Genomic DNA, 14,976 nt, shown 5'->3' with positions numbered 1-14,976 from the left:
GACCAGAGTCCAGTGATCTGGGTCCAATACCAGGTCCACATCCTACCAGTGATGTGATCTGGATGAGTTTCTTCATTCCCAAGCCTTCCCTGTCCACATGTCGACAGTCGACTTGAGACATCAACAGTACCAGTTGCAGAGGGACCGAAGCTAAGATGAGATGGGACAGAGAGAAAGCAGCATGGGGGCCTGGCTTATCTGGTTCTGGGAGGGTGCTCACTGAGGGGCAGGTGGGTTCAGGAGTTACCCACCCATCCTCCCATGTGACCTCACCAACCTCAGCACTTCTCAGGACCTGATATGTACTAGACTCCCTAGCAGACACCCAAAGAGAACCCGTAGTTATAGCTGCCACAGGCAGGGCGCATCTGAGGAAGGAAATAGAACAAAGGGCTGATCGGGGTGCACACTGGATGCAGCCTCAAGATGAGCACACCCGAGCCATTTCCTAGTGCTTGGAGTTAGTGAGAACGGCCTGCCTGACAATGCCACTCGTTCCTTGCCTGCCAGTATTAGCTCTTGGGTGCCTTCAGTGGGCACATAGCCAGATCCAAACTCTTTCACAAGAGTAGCCTGTGTGACACACTCTTCCTCTCCAGGAGCTGTTTAGGGAGGTGGTGCCTTATGACTGCCTGGGCTCCATCTGGTCCCAACGCAACAAGAAGGGAAAGGAGCACCTGGCACCCACCGTTCGTGCCACCGTCGCCCAATTTAACAATGTGGCCAATTGCGTCATCACCACCTGCCTTGGGGATTACAGCATGAAGGCCCAGGACAGAGCCAGGGTGCTGGAGCACTGGATCAAGGTGGCCAGGGTAAGCCGTGGGAGGACCCAGGGGATCCCCTCTCTGCAGACCTGGGAACTGCCTTTGACTTACAACCACCATCAGGGTAGTCTTGTGTGCTTAAGTCCCTGCACAATGCCTGGGCGTCTCCTGTCAGGGCACACTGGCCTTGACCCCCATGTCCCAGTGGTGGAGGCTCACTTCCTATCTGGGCTCTTGGGTCGAGCTCACATCCTCCCTCTGTGAGTTCTGCTCGTGGGGTTCCAGCTGTGCCCTCCCGTGGCTGCCCGGGCCTCTGCCTCATCCAAGAGGGGAGATGTCAGCCGAGGGGCTGAAGCTGGAGCAGGCGGGCTCCAACTCTCCACCTCATGGTTCACTCTCTTTCCTCCCCAGGAATGCTTGGTCCTCAGGAACTTCTCCTCGGTGCACGCCATCCTCTCCGCTCTGCAGAGCACACCGATCCATCGAATGAGAAGGACATGGAGAGAAGTTTCCAGGTGGGTGGGCCTCTGTCTCTAGGAGCACAGGGGTGGACCAGGGACCTCCCACAGGTTTGGGCATTGCCCCCTCAATGACCCTGGCAGGGACTGGGAGGTCAGAGGCACTGAGGCAAGAATGGGCTCATGACCAGGGTCTCTAAGACTCCCTGGGAACTAAGCCCAGGATTTCTTACCCCAAGCTAAAGTTTCATTTTGCTCTGTTTTCTTCTCTTATTAAGTGTCAGGCACAGGTTTCTACCAAACTGGCAATTTCAAGGGCTTGCTATACACAATAAGACCTTGTCATACTCACATCTAAACTGTAAAACAGAGCTTCTCAGTTGAAATGGGGACGGGGCCCAGGTGACCAACATGAGAGCTCCTCTCCCAGGGCCCCGGAGCCCATAGGACTCAGAGGAAGCCAGCTGACAACTCTCCTCAAGGCAGTTTGGATTGTTTGCAGTCTCAAAAAAACAAACGTATCAGCAAACAAACAAACAAACAAACAAACTTGAACTTACACGTCGCCCCATTACTCCCAAATTAATCTTTCTTTCTTTCCCCTTCACAGAAAAGGCTCCCGTAGTTTTGAAAAATTACGTAGCAAAGAGAAGGTACTAAGCAAAAAGGTAAAGTAGAGGCTGAGAGGTGGGGGCAGGTGTTTGGGGACATAGGCAGAGGTGAGTTGTCTTGTTTTGTTGTGGTGCGTTTTGCTTTCTCACTGAAAGTTGACAGGAAAATTTCAGTCTCATCTTGCGTGGACTAGCAGGAGAAGGATGTGTCTGCCGTGGGCAGGTGGAGAATGTGGCAGGAGCCCTGGTGATGGGACGCAGTGATGGCAGCCGGGCTGTGCAGGAGGGCAGAGGGGCTGCAGAAGCAGCCGGTGTCCGCCTCGCACGCTGCTCCATCCTGTCGGCACGTGGCTTTCTCCAGGCCGTTGGTGGATGCGGTAGGCAGGGCTTCCTTCGGCAAACTAGCCCAGCAGTTTTTAGGAAGCCAGGCCTCTGTCGCTGCTGACTGCACGGCACCTCCGTGGGGTGGGGACACCCGCCTGCACCAGGGACGTGTACAGCAGAGAGAACCCGCGGTCCTAGAAGGTCCTTCCTGACCAGATCATAGAACCTTCCACATAAAGGAGTGAGAAGCTGTCGCTGGCCAGTGCTCCGGGAATCCTCTGCCCTGCTGGTCAGAGGTGGCATCTCGGGAGACCACATCCTGAGCGGAGGAAGAGAGGGTTCTGCGCAGGGAACTCTCTCGGTGCATTACTGGGGAGGTGAAGCCTTTGACGTGGCCTCAAACCCAGCGTTGGGTGCACAGACATCAGTGGTGCTGGGGTGGGCAGGAACCCCTAAACCAGCCTTCTCAGAACACGCTGTCCCTCCTTCACCAAGGCTGGGCCTGGCTGGTGACAAGGAGGCTCACAGAGAGCCCACAAGCCGATGCCCTCGCCAGCGGTGGTGCTGGTGGGTGGGGTGAAGGCAGCTGGGTCACGGCCTCCACTTGCTGGGGAGGAGCCGGCCTCTCCCGCGAAGCCCTGGGCAAGGCACGCCCCCACCTCCGGCTTCTGTTTTCTCACCTGGAAGCCGTAGGGATGACGAGCCTCTTGTGCGGGCCTCACAGAGTGGCGATGGGGTTGACGAGGCTCATGGAGCGTGCCTGTGTCTGCCTCTTCCTCCAGGGGTGCTGGGGACAATGTCCAGGACAGTACTAGGAGTTCTCAGGGGATCCTCTCCACATGAGGAAACAGGGAAGGGTGGCCAGGGTGCACGCCCAAGACCACACACTGGAGAGTGTCACAGCTGGCATCAACTCTAGAACCAGAGCCGCTAGAGGCGGTGGTGGCACTACACCAGCTCACGAGTCAGATATCCAGAGTTGAAGGTCAGGCGCAGGGGTGAAACTGAGTGAGGGGAAGACAGTCTCATTCACCGTCTTACTGTGTTCTGTTGCTTACAACAGAATATCTAAAATTGGGTCGTTTTTAAAGAAACAGAGCATTTTTTTCTTACATTTGAGGAGGCTGGGAAGTCCAAGCAGAGGGCGTACATCTAGTGAGGGTCTTACTCCAGAGGGGCGGGGGCGACTCTCTGCAGAGTCAGGAGGTGGCACAGCGTATCAGATGGCAAGAGGGCAAGAGCGTATTTCCACGCACTCTTTAGGAAGCCGCCAGTCCGGTTCCGTGATAACCCTTGAACGAATTCATTCATTCATGAGGGCAGAGTAATCCTAGTCCGGTCACCTCTTACAGGGCCCCACCTTTCAAACAGTGTTGTGGAATCTTCCACCCTCTTAATACAGTTACAGTGGGTATCATGTTTCCACATGAACTTTGGAGGGGACATTCATTTGGACATAGCACTAACCTTGTCCCTGACCCTGTCAGGTGGGGACCGTCAAATTGGCCACCTTGGAGATGAACCATCAGAGAGCCCAGATGAGGCAGCGGCAGCAGAAAAAGGTGAGTGTGTCTGTGACTGGGAGGGGCTCTAGGGAGTAGATGACAGGGGCCCCTCCCTTCCAGCTGGAGGCCTCCAAATCAAAAGAGGAGAGAGCTTCCGCCCTAAGGGGCCTGCCTTCCTGTGGCCACAGCATCTGAGATGCCTTTATTAGAGACACCACTTCCAGGACCTGGAAGAGCTGGCCTAGAGGGGATTACAGAGCGAGGTGTGGCAGGAACCACGTAACCACTGGGACATGAAACTTTCACCACAGAGGTAGCTAGGGGGTACACGGTGTCTTTGGACGCCAGCTGGGGAGAGAGCAGTGTGGCCACGGAGGGGAGGCGCCCGAGGTTCCTCTGTGGCTCCAAGTGGAAAACCCTGGCTAGGGGGGTCCAGAAAGACGAGCTTGGTGAGATTTTTATAGAATGAGCCAAGTGTGGACACCCAAGAGCTGGTGCTCATCACCACTACCACCCCAATGTCACAGGGTATCGTTCCCTTCCTGGGAACCTATCTCAGCGACCTGGTGATGTTAGACGCTGCGATGGACGACTATGTGGATGTGAGTGAGCCTGGGGACGGGCAGGTCGGGGGCCAGGATCCTGAGGCTGGGGAGGGGAGAGCCCTTAGAACTCAGCACTCGGCAAACCTCCACTCATGAGACCTCACGCCTGCCCGTGTGCTGGGGGGGTCACGCCCTTCTCACCCGTGAGTGATGGAGCGTCCATACAAGCCCCCAGTCCCTGTTCTCCAAGTGGAGAAGTCGCAGAGCTCAGCTGGACTCAGCCTCTCCCTTACTTGCTTGCCATGGGAAGAGAGTGAAATCGGGCCCCTCTGATGGCAGGCAGCTTGGGAGTGGCCAGCAGCCCCTTTTTATCAGAGGCTTCAGTATCCTCACCCTGTCATCAGGGAGGGTTGAGACAGAAGGTCCTCGATCCTCAGCTCCAATGTCATCCTTCTCCAGAGCTCAGAGCCTGACCTAGGTGCAAGCCCTGTTTTGTGCACTCCCCCTGACCCAGATGGCCCCGGCCTTAGTGCAACACGGGAACGGGTGAGGATGGGGCTAGAAATGGGCTAGGGGGCCTTTCTGAGAGACTCGGACCATCAACTCTTTCAGGGAAAGGTATTCAACACCCAGAAAAGGCGGAAGGTGAGTAGCTGCGGCCCTCGCTCAAGGGAGCGTGGGGATGTGGAAGTCACAGACGGCCCCTCTCACCCGGGCAGGACACTTCCTGCCTGCATCCCCTGCATCTCTGATTTATTAGGAAGATTTGATAGACGGAGGGGGGCATCCCATCCCACTGGAGGGTGTGGGAAGGGGACAGGAATCAAGGACACATTTCTGGGGGACAGGCTGTTGGAACCCAACTCTGAGAACAGGTTGGGGCATGGATGGGATGGAAGGAGAGGAGGGTATCACTTAAGAGAAAACTCTGCAAACCAGCTCCCTGCTCCATCCCTCCCCCACAAGGTCCCTTTAGCATCTCCCACCCAGGCCCTGTCGGCATCCTGTTTTTCTCTCTGGCCCCAGGAAATTAAAGTCCTCAGAGAAATCCAGCTCCTCCAGGTGGCAGCCAACAATTACCACTTCGAGAAGGAGGAAGAATTTGGACACTGGTTTAGCTCCACTGAGTGGCTCAGTGACAACGAGAGGTGAGGGCCTTGCAGGAATTTGATCATAGTCAGGGCATAGGGGACTCTTTCTGGTGGCAGCTGCGGAGAGCCTGGGGCCATGGATGTCTGGTCAGCCACAGACCCTGTCGCATGGTGACCACTGGGGCACCAGGACTCCAGCTACAGGGCAGGCACTGGGAGGGAGAGCTGAGGTGTGGCTCCCGGTAGACTCGCAGCTGCCTCTCTGTCCTGCAGCTACAAGCTCTCCTGCCAGCTGGAGCCCCCATCCCACTAGGCCGGCGACACCCTCGAGCCAAAGAGGAGCAGGCCCAAGGAAGCCAGGCAGCCAGTGAGGTCAGAAGCCCATTCTTCCCTGGTTGAGCCTTCAGATGACAATGCATTTCAGGTGACTACTTGACTGTGTCTGCTGTCATCACTTCTCATCCCTTCTTTTCCAGGGAAGGTAGCTGCCCTTCCTTCTCTCCACGGCCTTCCCTTCCGCCCCAGCACAGCCCAGCTGCATCACTGCACCCATTTCCAGGGCTTCCTGCCCCCAGAACCCCCAGTGCCTCTGCACAAACGCGTCAATAGTCCCAGCAATCTGGACAAGCCTGAGAGTTTTCACAGAAACATTCAGGGGGAAAGTTAAAATCACCACCAGGCAGGCGCCCCTTCCACTCTCGCCCTGTGGCTTCCCCAGTCACTCCCCTATCCCCTCACCTCCTCTTTACTAGATGAGCACATTTCTGCTCAGTGAGCTGTCTTTGGCACACAGCTTTTGAAATTTCGGGAAGCTTTTTTTTTTCTTTTTTCTTTTTCGGGAGAGGGGAAAGAGGAATAACTGTGAATAATGTGTGGAGTTGTGTGAGTTCAAATTCCTTTTGTTTGAAAATCCAATGAATTCCCATTGTCTGGATGAGAGCTTCCAGCTGGGTTTCTCTGAGTCCTAAGGGCTGCGAGGGACTGGGGAGAGGAGCTCTCATGCTGGTCACCTGTGCCCCATCCCCATTTCAACTGAGCGGCTCTGGTTTTACAGGTGAGATTTCAGTTGGGCAAAGAGTTCCATTGCTGTTACTAAACACTTGATAGTGTCCAACCGGCTCCAGCCTGTGCCTGACAGTTGATAACACTGAATCCTGGGGCAGAACTGCTGGCCTAAGGTCCCAGAAAGATTGACAGGCCTCTTCACCCAGCTCATTGCAGCCTCCAGTGTCCCTGGCCCCAGTGACTTCCAGGCTCACCGACAAAGCCATGTTCAGCACAACAGAGGACCCTGGTCGTCCCTGGTGCTCCTTCCCTGGTAGGGGGACGTCCTCCCTACCTCCCAACTTCTCTCCGTGTCTCCTTCAGACAGTGAGCAGATGTGCCAGGCAGGGTACAGACAATGGCACAGAGTGAGAAAAATGTCCTAAATGGCGGCACCCCTGAGAAGGAAACACAATAATCTATGAGATGGAAAGCAGTTCCCGGGCCTTTCAGCTGTGGTCCCCGAGGCAGGTGCTGATGACACGGTTGGCCACACTGTTGAACTGGGTAACGGTGGCATGGACAGTTGCTGCCGGGTGCTCCTTGACCTTCTTGTCCTACTGGGACCAGCGGGGGCTCCAGTGGTCATAGGGCACCACCTTCTTGCACACCTGCTACAGAGGAGGAGAGCATTGCAGGGGCATGGCCCACCCCAGCTCAGAATCCACAGTATCGTGCAGTCCCCAGGCAGGTGACAGTGGTCTGAGCTGGAGCTCAGGAAGCTCAGCATGTAGCCGGAGGCTGGCAGGAGTCCCTGCGTTGGGTTCTCCACCCACTGAGGGTGCTTAAGTACATGATGTCCCAGGCCTACCACTGCTGACCAACGGTCTGTAGCACTGCCGCCAGGTTATTCTCACCAGCCCCACACCCAGAAGCTGTCCAGGGCATGCACATCTCAAGGTGGCATCTTAACCCATCCTAATGAGTCCTCTGCTCCATTTCCCCATTCGGATTCACACTCCCTTTGGAAGCTACAACTAGGGGCTCTACTTGGGCGTCTGCTACAGTGTCTAGTCCACATCACGTGCTAAAGAAGTGCTGAAGCTGGTGAAGCCTCCTGGGAGGGTGGGTGGAAGAGACCCATGGAACTGCCTGCCCCTCAGTGAGCACCCTCCATCCCCAAATGGCCCAGGGCCTGGACTTGCTTCCCATACGTCCCAACTCATTTGATCTTCACAGTCACTCCGTGCACCTGGTGCTGTCGGTGTCCCATCTGTACTGTTGACGTGTGGACAGGAACGTCACAGGCATTATAAAACGAGTTCAGTTCACGTGGTTAGTAAGATGCCTAACTGATACCGGACCCAGATCACTGCATTCTGGTCAGGAATGGCTGGTCTGGGACATCAGGTGCAAGAAGGACAGCCTGTCTAGGCCCCACTCTGCAGAGCCAAGCTGCTCACCGTGTCCATCAGCGTCACCTGCTCTGCCAGCAGCTTGGGAGAGAATGCCATGATGTCACGCATGCCCACACTGGGCTGGTTCATCGCATCACAGGACAGGGGTAGAAGAGCTCTGGAGATCGCTCAAGTTCCAGCTCCATCACTGGAGGTGGCCACTTCCCTGCCCCTGGTGTGGGCTCGGAAGATGCTCATGGATCCAGTCCTACAGGTGACTCTGGGTGCAGAGCAGGCAAGGTTGGCTCTAGAGCCTGTGGGGAAGTGCCCGTTGCTCCGGGCATGAAGCATGTGCAGGAAGAAAAAAAAAAAAGCTTCACCAATATCACCAGTTAATGAGCTCAATGGCTCATTTAACGTAACCGGCATCGTGATCTTGGACAGTTCCTATTTAACAAGAATACTGAAAACGTTTCATCCAATAGACACACAGCAAACTCACCTGTTGCTATCTTTACGTAGCATGTTCGTGGAAAAGAAGTAACAGAAGAGAGCAATTCATGAAATTTCATTTCTATCAGTTCAATTTCACAAACCTTTCCAAAGACCTATATTGTTCTGGGCCTCGAAGGAAATACAAAGACACCCCAAACACTCTCTGCAGCTTCAAGGGGCTCACCAGCTAGTGATGAGCATGAGCAGATGATTATTATTAAGTCTGTCTTGGATCAGACTCAGGAAATGGGATATGAAGGTGATGGGGACACAAAAAGCACAAATCTTCATGGTGGTGTTAAAATAATTGGGGGGCCATTAGGCTGAGACAGCTCCATTGCCTTGGGTTCCTCCTACATAAGCAAACCGAAATCCAACTCAATGTCAACTCAAGCCTTACCAATCAGAACCCACCCAAACTAACCTGTAACTAAAAACTTTCCACTTCCACCAATCAAATGCATCTTCTTTGTCTTGCTTCCTCAAAGAACAACTTACAAACATTTCCCCCGCTCGCCCCCTTGCTGGGGCACTGGACCTCTTGAGATCTGGGGCTGCCAGAGTCCTAATCGTTGTCTGCTCAGGTAAACTTGCCAAAATTTTCCTGTGCCTAAGTTTCCCTTCTAACAGTGGGCCAAGGATCAACCACATACAGTATACCATTTTGTGGATAGTTTTCCAAAAGAAATTTCAGACTGTTTTTGTCTGACGACGTTATGCATGTTTGTTAAACTTCAAAGTCCACACATGAATATGCCATGGACTATTTAATCATATACCCTTAAGAATATAGGCAAATATGGCTTTAAAGTAGATTTCTCTAAGTGGAGTTTCTGGGTCAAAGGCATGCTCGTTTAAAATTTTTACAGATACTCCCAGGCTCAACGTCTTCCAAAAAGGCTTGACCAATTTATACCACCATCAATGCTACATTCAGTCAGATCTCCTTTTAACATCAAAGGGTGGTCAAAGAGGTACATTACTTTCAATCTGTTCATCTGGCCATGTCCACTCAGCCACTTAAAAAGACACTGAATTGAGCACCTACTATGTGCCAGGTACTGGTTTCGGCACTGGATTAAGCACCTCGTGATGAACCCACTCCCGACCTGGAATGCCCTGCTCTCCCCTTAACTCCTCTACAGCCTTCCCAGATTTCACGGCTCAGTTCAAGATTTTTCTCCGCAAGCATTCCAACTCTCATTGGCTTCCCTCTCTCTCCAACCCCGGCGGTTCCAGAATCGACTGCTCTCAACTTAGCCTTTGATCACACATTAGGTTCTATTACTTGCTGTCACGTCACGGGTACTAGCCAGCTTATCTGCTAACTGTACAGTAATACAATTCCTGAAAAGAGGGGCAATATCTTATACTCCACACACATCCTCACCACCTCAAGGAGAGAGGGCCACATGGCACATGCCCCCTGACCCAAATGTCCCTATGTGCCCCCTTTCCCCGAGTCCATTCCCTGTCATGCATTTATCACAGTGCAGGGGGCCTACCCAGTCTCCTTGACCAGACTTCAAGCTCTCTGAGGATAAAACAGTCTTGTGTAATGATGTAGAAGTTAACACGGTAAAAGGCTGAGCAAGAAAGGTTACCTTTGGAATATTATTCAGTGCTAAAAAGAAATGGGCTATCAAGCCATGAAAAGACATGACGGATACTTAAATGCATACTGCTGAGTGAAGAGGCCCGTCTTAAAAGGCCACATACTGTATGATACCGACCATATGACATTCTGGGACAGGAAAAACTATGCAGACAGTGAAAAGATCAGCGGTTGCCCAGGGGGACAGGGGAGGAAGGGATCAACGTACGTGCATCCGTCTAACAAGTGTAGCAGCACTCCGGCGAGGGCTGCTGAAAATGGCGAAGGCTGTGCATCTGTGGGGGGACGGGGGATACAGGAACTCTCAACTTTGCTGTTTATACTCTGGATATCCAGAATATACAAGGACCTCAAATATCTTTACACTCAAAAACCGAATAATCCAATTAAAACATGGACAAAGGAGCTGAGTAGACACCTTTCAAAGGAAGACATACAGATGGCCAGTAGGTATATGAAGAAAAGCTCAGCATCACCAGTCATCAGGGAAATGCAAATCAAAACAACTCTGAGATATCACCTCACCCCAATTAGACTGGCTATTGTCAAAAAGACAGAATAACAAAAGCTGGTGAAGATGTGGAGAAAGGGGAACCTTCCTACACTGCTGGGAGGACTGGAAAATAGTGCAACCATGCTATCATGGAGAAAAGCATGGAGGTTCCTTGAACAACTGCAGATAGAAATGCCATATGACACAGAGGCATATACTAGGAATATGCATTTGGACATATGAGTCTAATCATGAGAGGAAAGATCTGATATGGGCTTCTCCACAATTTTAACAACACATTAAAAAGATCATCCACCATCATCAAGTGGGATTTATACCTGGGATGCAAGGATGCTCCAACACATGCAAAATAATACATGTGATATACCATATGAACAGAATGAAGGACCAAAACTACAAGAGCACCTGAACAGATGCGGAAAAAGCATCTGACAAACTTCAACAACATCTCGTGATAAAAAGACCCAACAAATGAGGTATAGAAGAAATACACGTCAACACAATAAAGGCCACATGTGACCAACCCCCAGCCAACACCACAATCAATGGTGAAAAGTTGTGACCTTTTCTTCTAGGATCAGGAACAAGACGAGGATGCCCACTCTCACTGCTTTCAGTATCATAATGGAAGTCCTAGCCACAGCAATTAGGCAAGAAATGAAATAAAAGGAATTCCAATCAAAAGGGAAGAAGTGAAATTGTCTGTTTGCTGGCAACGTGATCTTGCGTATAGAACAGAAACACCTAAAGATACCACCAAAATCTGTGAGCACTGGAAAACAAATTCAGTAAGGTTGTAGGATACAAAATCAACACACAAAAATCAGTCACACTTCTATACGCCAACAATGAACTGTCCAAAAACATAAGAACACCATCCCATTCACGATACCAGCCAAAAAACATTTAGAAGTAAATTTAACCAGGATATGAAACGTCTGTATATTGAACACCATAAAACACCGATGGAAGAAATGGAAGCAAACACAAATGAGTGAAAATACATGTTCATATTTATAGATCAGAAAAATTAATATTGTTCAAATGTTCATAGGGCCTGGAGTGATATACAGATGGAATGCAACCCCTATCGAAAGTCCAACGTCATTTTTCATTTTTCCTGTGGAACTCAAAAGACCCTGAATAGGCAAACTTGAGCAAAATGAACACGGCTGGAGGCATCACACGACCTGACTTCAAGATATACTACAAAGCAGTTGTGGGTTGAATTCTGTCCCTCAGAGTTCATGTAATAGAAGTTGAACTCCCACTGTGACAGTGTTAACAGGGTGGGAATTCTTCCTATGGGAATTGAAAGGTGGGGCCTTGAAGAGGTGATTTGATTGTGAGGACCATGCTTTAGTAAAGAGATTAATAAACTGATGGTTTTAATGGTGGTCAGGGGCATGGTTCCGGGGTCTTTAAAAGGAGAGCACACAAGGAGCATGCCATTTCTCTTTCTCTCTTTCTCTCTCTCTCTTGCTCGCTCGCTCCTGCCTTTCTTACAGTGTGATACCCTGTGTCGTTGAAGTCACCCCCAAAGAAGATCCTCACCAGATGTGTTTCCTAGACTCTCGGTTTCCCAGCATCTGAAACTGTAAGCGATAAAGACTGTTTCTTTATAAATCACCCAGTTTGAGGGAATTCTGTTATAAGCAACAGAAATGGACTAAGACAAATGCTACAGTCATCAAAACAACAAGGTAGTAGACTAAAAACGGGAACATCAACCAATGAAACACACCGGAGCTGCAAAATAAACCTACACATTTACAGTCAAATGATTCTCAATAAAGGTACCAAGAACACTTAATGAGCAAATAACAGTTTCTTCAATAACCGGTGCTGGCAAAACCGTGTATACACATTCAGAAAAATGAACTTGAACCCTTATCTTATCTGAGACCACATACAAAAATCGACACTCAATATGGATTAAACAGGTAAATGGAACACCTGAAACTGTCAAACTACTAGAAGAAAACATATGGGAAAAGCTCCACAACACTGGTCTGGGCAATGATTTTTCGGAGTTAACCCCAAAAGCAAGGTGACAAACTCAAACATAGACAAAAATGGGATTGCATCCAATTAAAAAGCTTCCGCAGAGGAAAAGAACAATAAGAAGAGTTAAGACACAATGTCTGGAATGAGAGAAAATACTGGAAAACTATACATCTGGTAATGAATAAGTATCCGAAAATATGTACAAAATTCAAACAACTCAATAGCAAGACAATAACTCGATTCAAAAATGGGCAGAGTAACTGAATATCCATTTCTCAGAATAAGACCTCCACATAACCAACAGTTTGATGAAAAAATGCTCAACCTCACTCATCATCAGGGAAATACGAATTAAAATCACTAGGAGCTATTACTTCATACCCAATAGAATGGCTGTTATCAAAAAGACAAAAGATATCTAGCATTGCCTGGATGTGGACAAAAGGAAACCCTTGTACACTGCTGGTAGGAACGTACGGCCATTACAGAAAACAGCGTGGAGGTTTCTCAAAAAACTGTAAACAGAATTACCATATGATCCAGCAATCCCACTTCAGGGAATATCCCCCAAAGAAGTGAAGTCAATAGGTTGAAGAGATATCTGTACTCCCATGTTCATTGAGGCATTATTCATAAGAGTCAAGATATAGAATCAACCTGAGTGTTTATTAACAGACGAACAGATAAAGAAAAGGTGGTATACGTACACAACGAAATACTATTCGGCCTTAGAAAAGAACAAAATCCGGTCATTTGCAACAACTCGGATGCATCTAGAAGACATTATGCAGATACATATGGGCCTCTGATGATGTCATCTTTCTCTTATTTGAAGCTGCCTTGTTGGCTTTTTCTTAAAAGACATAGACCTCTCTCTCCCTAGTCTGTGCCTCTGTTTTGTACCCCTGGGCCTTGCCCCCTTTCCTCTGAGAAGGGTACAGTGACAGGAGGTGGTACGCACACCCACCACGATCAGTATCGGCAGGGCCTGCTTTGATGGCTGACCTTCACTTCTCCGTGTTCGTGTCACCCTGCTGTGACAATTCCTCCAGGAGGGTGGAGGTTTGGCCGCTAATTTTCTGTTCCCTGCCAAGTGCTGTGGGAAGGGCTTTCTTCCCTCATGTCCCGCAACATTCCCGCGTTCTGTCTCTGACCTTCTGTCCACCCCTTATTTCAGCTGTCCTCAACGGTGAGAGGTACCTTTTTAAAGCTGACTTGAGTGCTTTCTCTAAAGGATACAACCTGAGGTCTGCTGTCTTCAAACCAAAAGAGATTCCTCACCTGAACCCAACTATGCTCAGACCTTGATCTCCACCTTCCATGCTCCAGAACTCTGAGAAACAAATTGATGTTGGATATAAGCTACCCACACTATGGTACTTTGTTATAGCAGCCTGGACTGACTCAGACACAAGTGACATCCCATCCCATCACTTGTGTTGTGTTCCCTTGGTCAGAACGAAGTGGCTAACCACTTAGTGCTGGGAGCCATTCATTGTGCAGGATGCCACCACACAGGCCGAGGTAAAGCCCATGGGACTGATTCTAAATATCATAGGAAGGCATTGAAAATTTTACTATCAGGAGATGACAATACCTGAATTTAATTTCACTGTGTTATCACTGCAGGGGGGAAAAAAAAAAAAAAAAAAAACCTGGCCACAAAAAAGGACTTTCCCAAGATGATGACACTGCTGGAACTCAGGCCTCTTGGAATTGTATCTCATGCTATATTTCACTCTTTTTTGCAATTCAAATATCTCCATGTATGTGCAGTATGTACATTTGACACTGTATTCATTCCCTTTTGTGTTGCTCTAACAGAATACCTGGATCTGGGTAATTTACAAAGAAAGTGAAATTTTTTTGCTTACAGTTTCTGAGGCCGGGAGGTCCAACGTCCATCTGGTGGTGGTGACAGCAACCCAGGGGTCTCGCATTGCAAGATGGTGGAAGCAGAGAGAGGAGAGAGCAAGACAGATTATCCTCTTCTTTTAAAGCTCTCAGAACCACACCCCTGACCACCATCTTTAATCCATTCAGCACAGTCTCACAATCCGATCCCCTCCAAGGCTCCACCTTTCAATTACCGTAATAGGATTTCGCACCCTCTTAACAATCACAGTGGGGGCTATGTTTCTAATACATAATGTGTGGGGGATACAAGCTTCAATGACTTTTGGGGGGACATAATTCGATCCACTACAGACACCAACCCATGAGTTTCAATAAGATTTAGTTCATATACACCTCATGAATTTCGTAGGAAGTAAATGCTTGCATAATCCCCATTGGGCATATTGGGAAGCTGAGGAGGTCTTGAAAGACACGATATCTTGTCTTGGATCACAGAAATGGTGAGAAAAAGGAGATTCTGATCAACCTCTGCCTTGAAACCTGGGGCCCTTGCTGCACGCCCAAAGGGCTGAGGGAGTGCTGTGTTTGCACACTTGCGTGCAGTTAACAAGTTGACATGGGGGAAGAGGGTGAGCAGTCGTCAGCCCAGAGAGACCACTGGATAGATCATACTGAAGGAAAGACCCCATGTCATGGAATCTTAAAGAAGTGACCTCACTTCCTTAGTGATGGACCGCAACAGAACTTAGAACTCTGGTAACCATCCAGCTCACTTGGCAAGCAACTGCCGAGAGAGAAAGATGGAT

This window comes from Cynocephalus volans, chromosome 13 (genome assembly GCF_027409185.1).
Source record: "Cynocephalus volans isolate mCynVol1 chromosome 13, mCynVol1.pri, whole genome shotgun sequence".
Lineage (NCBI taxonomy): Eukaryota > Metazoa > Chordata > Mammalia > Dermoptera > Cynocephalidae > Cynocephalus > Cynocephalus volans.
The sequence above is the reverse complement of the archived record's forward strand: the minus strand, read 5'-3'. Positions refer to the sequence as shown.